Source organism: Amblyomma mixtum, chromosome 10 (assembly GCF_055824585.1).
Source record: "Amblyomma mixtum isolate Tamu chromosome 10, ASM5582458v1, whole genome shotgun sequence".
In the NCBI taxonomy this organism is placed as follows: Eukaryota; Metazoa; Arthropoda; class Arachnida; order Ixodida; family Ixodidae; genus Amblyomma; species Amblyomma mixtum.
This window is the reverse complement of record NC_143021.1, coordinates 97,590,787-97,600,354: the sequence shown is the minus strand read 5'-3', so window position 1 is coordinate 97,600,354 and position 9,568 is coordinate 97,590,787.

Here is a 9,568-nt window from a genome sequence, read left to right as displayed (position 1 = left end):
TTGCAAACGCAAGGCCCGGCGACCCAGACGGACTGTAGGGTCTTTAAGAGAAGACAGCCAACACAAAGCATGGTGATCCGTAACTACGCAGAAGGGCCTTCCAAACAAATAAGGGCGGAATTTCGTTAACGCCCAAACAAGAGCAAGGCACTCCCGCTCACTAATGGAGTAGTTACGTTCGGAAGGAGAGAGCAGGCGGCTGGCGTAAGCAATCACACGGAAGTGCTGGTATTGGCGCTGCGCAAGAATTGGCGCCAATACCATGGCCACTGGCGTCTGTGCGAAGTTCCGTAGGCGCAGATGGGTCGAAATGGGCCAGCACAGGAGGAGCAGTGAGGGCCGCAACAAGTGCCGTGAAGGAGCAGGCTTGGTCAAGGCCCCAGGAGAAAGGGACATCCTTCTTCAGGAGGGTGGTAAGGGGACGGGCCGTGTCGGCGAAGTTGGGGATAAACCGGCGAAAATACGAGCAGAGCCCGAGGAAACTGCGCACATCGCTCGAGGAACGGGGACTGGGGAACTCACGAACGGCACGAACTTTATCAGGGTCGGGCTTTACACCAGACGCATCAACCAAGTGGCCGAGGACCTTAATTTGGCGCTGGCCAAAGGTGCACTTCTTGGAGTTCAGTTCGAGACCAGCGCGATAGAAGACCGCAAGGACAGTAGCAAGACGGCGTATGTGGCTTTCGAACGTTGAGGAGAAAACGACAACGTCATCTAGGTAGCACAAGCACGTTGTCCATTTGATGCCACGCAGAAGTGAGTCCATCATGCGCTCGAATGTCGCAGGAGCGTTGCAGAGGTCGAAAAGCATAGCTTTGAATTGGTACAGGCGATCCGGGGTGATAAAGGCAGTCTTCTCACGATTCCTTTTGTCAACAGCGATTTGCCAGTAGCCTGAACGGAGATCAATAGAAGAAAAGTAGCTGGCACCATGTAGACAGTCGAGGGCGTCATCAATTCTCGGAAGAGGATAGAGGTCTTTCTTCGTTACTTCATTAAGATGACGATAGTCGGCAGAGAAGCGCCAGCTGCCATCTTTCTTTTTGACCAACACCACAGGGGATGCCCAAGGGCTGCTAGAAGGCTCGATATTGTCGTTTGCCAGCATCTTGTCCACCTCTGTTTGGATGACATGGCGCTCAGGAAGAGAGACACGATAGGGCCTTCTGTGGATAGGGCTGGCATCGCCCGTATTGATGCGATGGGTCACGACAGAAATTTGGCCAAGAGGATGATTCCCGAAGTCGAAGACATCACTGTAGGAAGCTAAAAGGCGCAGAGAGCGTTGGCGTGGTCAGGTGGCAAATCCGCCGCGATCATTGCAAAAGTAGGGTCCGGGCGTGAAGCGGCCGATCGGGAAAGGGCATGGAGACCAACGTTAGGCTCAGCTGTTAGAGCAGAAACTGTACATTCGGCCAATGGAACCAGTTCAGCGAGTGCGATGCCACAGGGCAAAACTTGGGGAGAGAGACTGAAGTTCAAAATCGGAAGGTAGGTGCGGTTGCCGATGACGGTCAGGACTGTCTGTGGAAGGATGACGTTACGCTGGAGGACAACGTCCTTGATTGGGTACGTGACGTAGACACCATCAGGAAAGGCGCGAAACGGGGACATAGGGACATAGACTGCAGCGTCACGCGGCAAGCGAGTAAATTGAGCGGCACGTAAGCGAGGCGGCTTTGTGTCGGCGCTTTCGGAGCAGAGCGGCAAGTCCAAACAAAGAAGGCCAGTGGCGAAATCAATTAGAGCCGCGTGCGTCGTTAAAAAGTCGATACCGAGGATCGCATCGTGGGGGAAATGTTCGGGCTCGGTGGGCTCGGTAGCTGTGTGTCAACGCAGACTACTAATCCTCTGCTTTTCGCAATGCAGGTGCTTACCCTCGCCCTGAAACTGCTTTTCGCCGCTCTACCGTCTGCCTCCTGTTCATCAGTGTCTACGGCCGCCGTGAAGTATCATGAAGAAGACTATTTTCATCCGCCTGCCCCATCACCATTGCTACCCCATCAACTGCCTCATCGCCGCCAGAGTACGTCATCCCGGACCAACAGTGGCCAGCCCCGTCGCCAGGAACATCAACTTCTGATAATTTTATCAGGCATATAAAGCCCATGATGTCATCGCCGCCGCTCTGTGGGCTCGGCAGCTGTGTGTCAACGCAGACTACTAATCCTCTGCTTTTCGCAATGCAGGTGCTTACCCTCGCCCTGAAACTGCTTTTCGCCGCTCTACCGTCTGCCTCCTGTTCATCAGTGTCTACGGCCGCCGTGAAGTATCATGAAGAAGACTATTTTCATCCGCCTGCCCCATCACCATTGCTACCCCATCAACTGCCTCATCGCCGCCAGAGTACGTCATCCCGGACCAACAGTGGCCAGCCCCGTCGCCAGGAACATCAACATCTGATAATTTTATCAGGCATATAAAGCCCATACTGTCATCGCCGCCGCTCTGTGGGCTCGGTAGCTGTGTGTCAACGCAGACTACTAGTCCTCTGCTTTTCGCAATGGAGGTTAGTAACAAGTTGTCCCTATTTGCTAAAAAAACCAGTAACTACTTTTTAATGCAGCTGCCGAGCCCTCAGTGCTGCTGTAGTATTGTTGCCGAGCGTTCACGTGTTCTCCGTTTTCTTTTACTATTGTCAGGCGATGTCGAATCTAACCCAGGCCCCGACCATTACGATTGCATACTTTCCGAGCTCCAGAAACTAACTACCGGGCAAGCTACATTAATTTCCGATCTACAGGACATTTAAGATCAACTAAAACTACCCAAACAACCTTGACCGACTTAAACAAGCGCATGGACACCCTGGAATCACAATACGCCACACTTTCCACTATTCATTCTGAGATAGACGCGCTGAAAACTTTAAACACCAAACTTACCTGCAAGATCGACAAACTTGAAGCACGTATGGACGATGCAGAAAATCGCTCTCGCCGTAACAATCTCATATTTTACAATATTCCTGGCACTAACCCCACTGAAACGTATGCAGACTCGGAAGAAACAGTCATTCGTCATTGCCCCACTCAACTAGATTTTGCCATCGAACCCAATCTAATCGAGCGTGCTCACCGCCTCGGGCGCCACTCAACTGATCGCACCAGGCCAATCATCGTTAAATTCACCTCATTGAAAACTAAAGAAAGCATCCTTTCTTTAGGGCCGCCGCGGTGGCTCAGTGGCTATGGTGCTCGGCTGCTGGCCCGAAAGACGCGGGTTCGATCCCGGTCGCGGCGGCTGAATTTCTTTGGAGGAGAAATTCGAGGCCCGTGTACTGTGCGATGTCAGTGCACGTTAAAGAACCCCAGGTGGTCGAAATTTCCGGAGCCCTCCACTACGGCGTCTCTCATAGCCTTAGTCGCTTTGGGACGTTAAACCCCATAAACCAAACCAAACCTTTCTTTAGGAACTAAACTTAAAGGCACTAACTACAGTATTGGCGAAGACTTCTCCCTTCCCGTTCGTAACGCCCGCAAACATCTTGTAACCTTTGCCAGATCAGTATCCGATAAGTTCTCTTTGCGCTTCAAAACATTACATATTGGTCCCAAACGCTACATATTCGATGAATCATCACAAACAGTGAAATAGTGAAATAGCACTATTTCACTATTAGAAAAGAAATAGAAAAGTGAAATAGCAACCATCTCAGCACCTATCGACAGATCGTTCGAAGCATGCACAGCAAGAAGCACTTTCATTGTCAGCAATCTTTACTAACGTGCGGAATTTCATTTCAAAGCGCGACATTATTTCCCATATTGTCACTTCATCTGCTAGCAACATACTAGTCTTGACGGAAACGTGGCTAAACAGTGACATTCCTGATAGTGAAGTCCTTGCTGACTTGCCTAATTTCAGTGTTTTTCGCAAAGATCGCCCAGACCGAAGGGGAGGGGGGGTACTGATTGCAACTGCTCGGGATCTATCATGCTCAGCTGTCCACCTTTCATCAGATATAGAAATATTATGGGTTTTATGCCATGCTTCACCTAAATCAGTTGTGATTGGCGTTTGCTACAGGCCTCCTAGCTACGCAGACTTCCCTCGAAAACTTAATAACGCATTAAATCAAATTAAAGCTAAGCACCCTAACACCTGCACTCTCCTATTCGGAGATTTCAATTTTCCGAGCATTGACTGGCATAACCTAACCGCTACAGGTAATAAGGATGCTAATTAATTTCTAGACGTCTGCCTTAATTTTAACCTCGTTCAAACTATATCCGAACCAACCCGTGTAACTGAAGACTGCGCTAATATCCTGGACCTAATATTAACGGATAATCCTGAATGCGTTCATTCCGTCACGTATCTACCAGACGTCAGCGATCACCACGTCATACATGCCGGCTTCACGATTAAACCGTCCTTACGCGTAACTTCTAAACGAACTATCCGACTGTACGATAAAGGAAACTACAGAGCAATAAATAATGAACTTCGCGCATTTTTACCAGTATTTCAATCCAGCTTTTATCAAAGATCCATCCATGATGATAACTGGTCCTTGTTTAAGAGGAAAATCAAAGATTTGGTCGACAGGTTTATTCCAAACATAAATATACGAAATAACCCTGAAAACCCATGGTTCACAAACACACTCAAACGTCTTGAAAATAAAAAGAAGCGTCTTTTCCGATCAGCCAAGTTGCTTCCTAGTCAGAACGCTTGGAACAAATATTATGCAACCGAAAAAACTTATTTATCAACTATTCGAAAAGCCAAACGCACTTTTTTTAACTCCGATCTGCCTACAATGTTGTCAACTAACCCCCGTAGGTTCTGGCAAGTCATTAACCCCCAGCGCACACGCACTGTTTCCCTCACTGATGCGTCGGGTGCAAATGTCTCTGAAACTGAATGCGCCAACATGTTCAACACAGCCTTTTCATCCGTGTTTACTAATGAAACAGAGCCGACATTTCCTCCAAACCCCCCAATTATTCAAGATACTATGCCTCCTCTTATATTTTCTTCTGCAGGAATTTTGTCACTAATATAAAATATTAAAATATCATCCTCTGCTGGAACTGACAATATCAACGCTAAAATACTGATTAATACCAAAGATATATGTTCATCTCTGTTGTGCTTGTTATTCGCTCAGTCACTCTTCACAGGTCAACTGCCCATAGACTGGAAAAATGGGAAGGTCGTTGCAGTCTACAAATCAGGTAACAAGAACTCTCCGCTTAATTACCGCCCCATCTCTCTAACTAGTAGTCCCTGCAAAATCATGGAACACGTCATCTATACCCACATCATGGCATTCCTTGATTCGAATAACTTCTTCCATTCTGCTCAGCACGGATTTCGCCGGGGTTACTCCTGAGAGACCAAACTTGCCACATTAATTCATGACCTGCATGCTAACCTTGATTCTAATCTACAGACTGATATCATTTTTCTAGATTCTGCCAAAGCATTTGATAAAGTACCCCATAAACGCCTGCTGATAAAACTTTCTCGATTAAATTTGCACCCCCATATTTTGAAGTGGATCGAAGAATTTTTGACTAATCGTTCGCAGTTTGTCTCCGTTAACAATAAGAACTCTAACTCACTCTCAGTAACGTCGGGCGTCCCACAGGGATCTGTGCTTGGCCCACTACTGTTTTTTATATACATTAATTATCTGCCTTTAAATGTAACATCTAACATACGCATGTTCGCTGACGACTGTGTACTTTATCGTGCTATTCTTACCACCGCTGACCAATCTTCTCTTCAAAATGATCTTAATGCCGTTCAGGAGTGGTGTAATAAATGTCTAATGGAACTTAACCCACGTAAGTGTAATCTTTTGTCCATTAGCCGTCGCAGTAATCCTTTAACCTTCTCTTACGTAATATCTGAAGTTCCCGTACAACTAGTTCAATCATACAAGTATCTAGGCATAACTATTTCTAGCGATCTTTCTTGGAGCCTGCATGTTACTAATATAATATCGTCAGCAAACAAGACATTAGGTTTCCTAAAGCACCATCTTCATCATGCTCCCCATCATGTCAAGTTATTAGCTTACAAGTCATTAGTCAGGTCCAAATTAGAGTTTGCGTCGCCCATCTGGAATCCTCATCAAGCATATCTCATCAATGCCCTCGAATCTGTTCAGAATCGCGCTGCTCGTTTCATTCATTCATCCTACTCTTATGACATCAGTGTTTCGTGCTTAAAAACAGCATCCGGACTATCACAATTATCGCTCCGCCGTCGCATTGCCAGCATGTCTTTATTTCACAAATTCTTCCACAGCCCTATGCACATCGCACCTTATATTCTTCCACCCGCACGCATATCTCACCGCACCAGCCATCGCCTACAAGTTGCCCGTCCACGATCACGCACCGTCACTTTTTCTAATTCCTTCTTTCCTCGTGCAGCCGCAGACTGGAACGGCGTTCCGAACAACGTTGCCATCATCACTTGCCCAAGTCTTTTCACTGATAACGTAGAAACTTTCCTGTCATTGTAAATTTGTGCTTTTACTCTTGCCACCCCTTACGTAACACCCCTTTTAAGGGGCCTTTAAGGTAATAAAATGAATTGAAATGAAATGAAATGAAAACAATGAACGCGACAGGGGTTGTACGACCAGCAATGGAAACACGCTCAGTGCACAGTCGAACAACGGCAGCAGCACTTCCGTCGGCAACGCGAACGGCTGAGGAAACAACAGGTGTCACAACCTTTTTCAGACGACGGCGAAACGAGGAGCTCAGGAGAGAAATTTGGGCGCCAATGTCAATAAGAGCGTTAACTGGTGCACCGTCCACGCAGATATCGAGAAGGCTGCGGCGAGGAGCGGGGGTCAAGAGAAGATTTTCGGGCCGGGTCATCAATGCAGCATCACCTCTGGGAGCTGCATTGGTTAGTTTTCCGAGTGAGAGCCAGGTAAGGGTGGAGTGGACGGGCGTCGATATTGCGGAGAACGAGAGCGGCGGTTCTGAGGGGAAGGCGAGCGGCTGGACCTTCGCGGGGTCGAAGTGTCGAAAGCGTGTGGAGACTAAGCACGGGAAGACGTCTGGCGTGGTGCGAAGCCGGCGGCGATCATAATTGGAACTAGGTCGTAAGTAGAACGATGGTAAGTGGAACGATGGTGAGGTGGTGAAAACCAACGGCTGCGGCAGTGACGCGAAATGTGGCCGACACGCGAACAGGTGAACCAAATTGGGCGGTCGTCCGGTGTGCGCCAATCCGCAGGATTCCGGTAGCGGTAACGTGGGAGTATGGTCGGAGTCGGTGAAGCAGCAGCAACCAGTGGAGCGGTGTTTGGCAAACAGGGCGACGCAGACGGCAGGCCAGAATTGAGGCCCACGTTCGCAAAATCCTGGCGAACGACGGCCTGGATCAGCGCAATCGTAGATTTAACAATACTGCAGACTGGGCGAGTTGGTTAACATACATCTTGAAAAATTTAGCGCGACACACAAGGACCGAAAGAGTAGACGACACGAGCGCTGACTAACAACTGGAAGTTTATTCGAAAACACGTAGAATTATAAAGGAAGAAAGTGCGATAAAATCGTTGGTCAAAAACCAAAAGAAGAAAACTAAACACAACAGTCACCGCCAGCTCCTGCTATCAAGACGCAAAGCACTTGTCCAGATAAGCTACCTCTTTTTCCCGTATAGTAACGGACGGTTTGGCCACGCACGTGTTATGAGCCTTGGCGATACTATATGCCTCGTAAATTTCCCTACACAACACGTTGTCATTCTTGTACTCAATCGTAGTGTTGTCAAGGATCGGCGAGCACTTGCTGGTCCCGAGATCCTTGCACTCACGGCAGTGCAAAACAAGGTTCGAAGACACCGGTTTCCTGCAGTCCAGTGAATTCTTGTGCTCCTGCAGCCGCACATTGATGCACCTGCCCGTTTGGCCGTAATACACCTTCCCGCAGGCCAATGGCACCTTGTACACAACCCCCTTTTCGCAGGCGGTGAAATCGCTGGCATGACTGGCAGTATACTCCCGCGGGGATTTTCGAGGCAGTGTCTTGTCTAGCCTGTTCCGAACTGCCGCGCACACTCTCCCGACCTTGTTATCAGCTGAAAAGACCAGCTGCACATCATGCTTAGCTGCGATCTTCCGTAGTCGATGAGACAGCCCGTGTATGTATGGCATACATGCAACCTTCTGGCGTGGTCGGTCCGCTGGTTCCTGAACCGAGGGGAAAGCCTCGCGCTTCAGTTTTAGCAATAGTCGCTCCGTAAGCCGGGCAAGATGCTTTTGAGGGTAACCAGCTTCTTGTAGTCTGGCCACTTGCCTCAAAAAACCTTCCTCAAGTCTGTGGGGACACGACTGCCTCAGGGCTGTGGTCATGCCGGACATGGCTATGCCGTCCTTGACAAGTCTTGAATGCTGGGACTGGAAGTTTAGAAGGGGCTTCCCCGCCTTTGGAGCATACACCCAGCAAACATGCTGATTGGTTAACTTCAACTCCAGGTCCAAAAACCGGATACAACCCTCTCTTGGCACTTCAAAAGTGAAGTTGAGGCCTTTGGTGTCCGACAAGGAAGGGTTCTTCGTCATCGTCCCTGATGAGGTGTATCAGGAAAAAGCGAAATCGGCTCTGCTAAAAAACTTCAAAGAAGTGGGTCTGAAGCCAGCCGTTTCCAAGCGAAAAATCATTGCCTGGTTAAAAGGCAAGAAGCTTGATGGTTTGTGCGAGAAGGTAAAAAAGGCAACGCAGATCCATCTTGACCTGTTCTTCACTGCGAAGACGCATAAGCCGGATATTCCTTTTCGGTCCGTGGTGTCTGAACGAGCAACTTGGCAGCACGAAGTGTCGAGTTTCCTCCTGAAAAATTTGAGACCCCTCAGGATTAACGATCCTTTCCTTGTCCCAAATTCTATGTCGGTGGTGCAGTACCTGTCGCAGCAGAACCCTGGAAATTGTAATGTACTTAGCGTTGACGTTGAGGATCTTTTCTATTCCCTTCCCCATGCTACCTTAATGAAGTGCGTCCAGGAATGCATCGTCGAAGACAATGATGAGATCGCCTTCAGAAACGCCTGCAGCATGACGGTGGAGAGTTTCCTCGAGCTACTTTCAGTCTACCTAGAATCGACCTTCATCATGTGGGAAAACAAGGTGTACGTTCAACGTTCGGGAGTGTGTATCGGCTCTCGGGTTGCTCCAATTCTCAGTGATATTTTTCTATCGAAGGTAGACAGGAATCTGGAAGCTGATTTGAAGGACGTCACAAGTCGAATTTTCAGGTATGTAGACGACTACCTTGTCTTCATCAAAGGGGCCAGTAGCATCCGAACGACGCCTGATATTCTCAAGATCTTCAAGGATAGAGGTCAGGGCCTCAACTTCACTTTTGAAGTGCCAAGAGAGGGTTGTATCCGGTTTTTGGACCTGGAGTTGAAGTTAACCAATCAGCATGTTTGCTGGGTGTATGCTCCAAAGGCGGGGAAGCCCCTTCTAAACTTCCAGTCCCAGCATTCAAGACTTGTCAAGGACGGCATAGCCATGTCCGGCATGACCACAGCCCTGAGGCAGTCGTGTCCCCACAGACTTGAGGAAGGTTTTTTGAGGCAAGT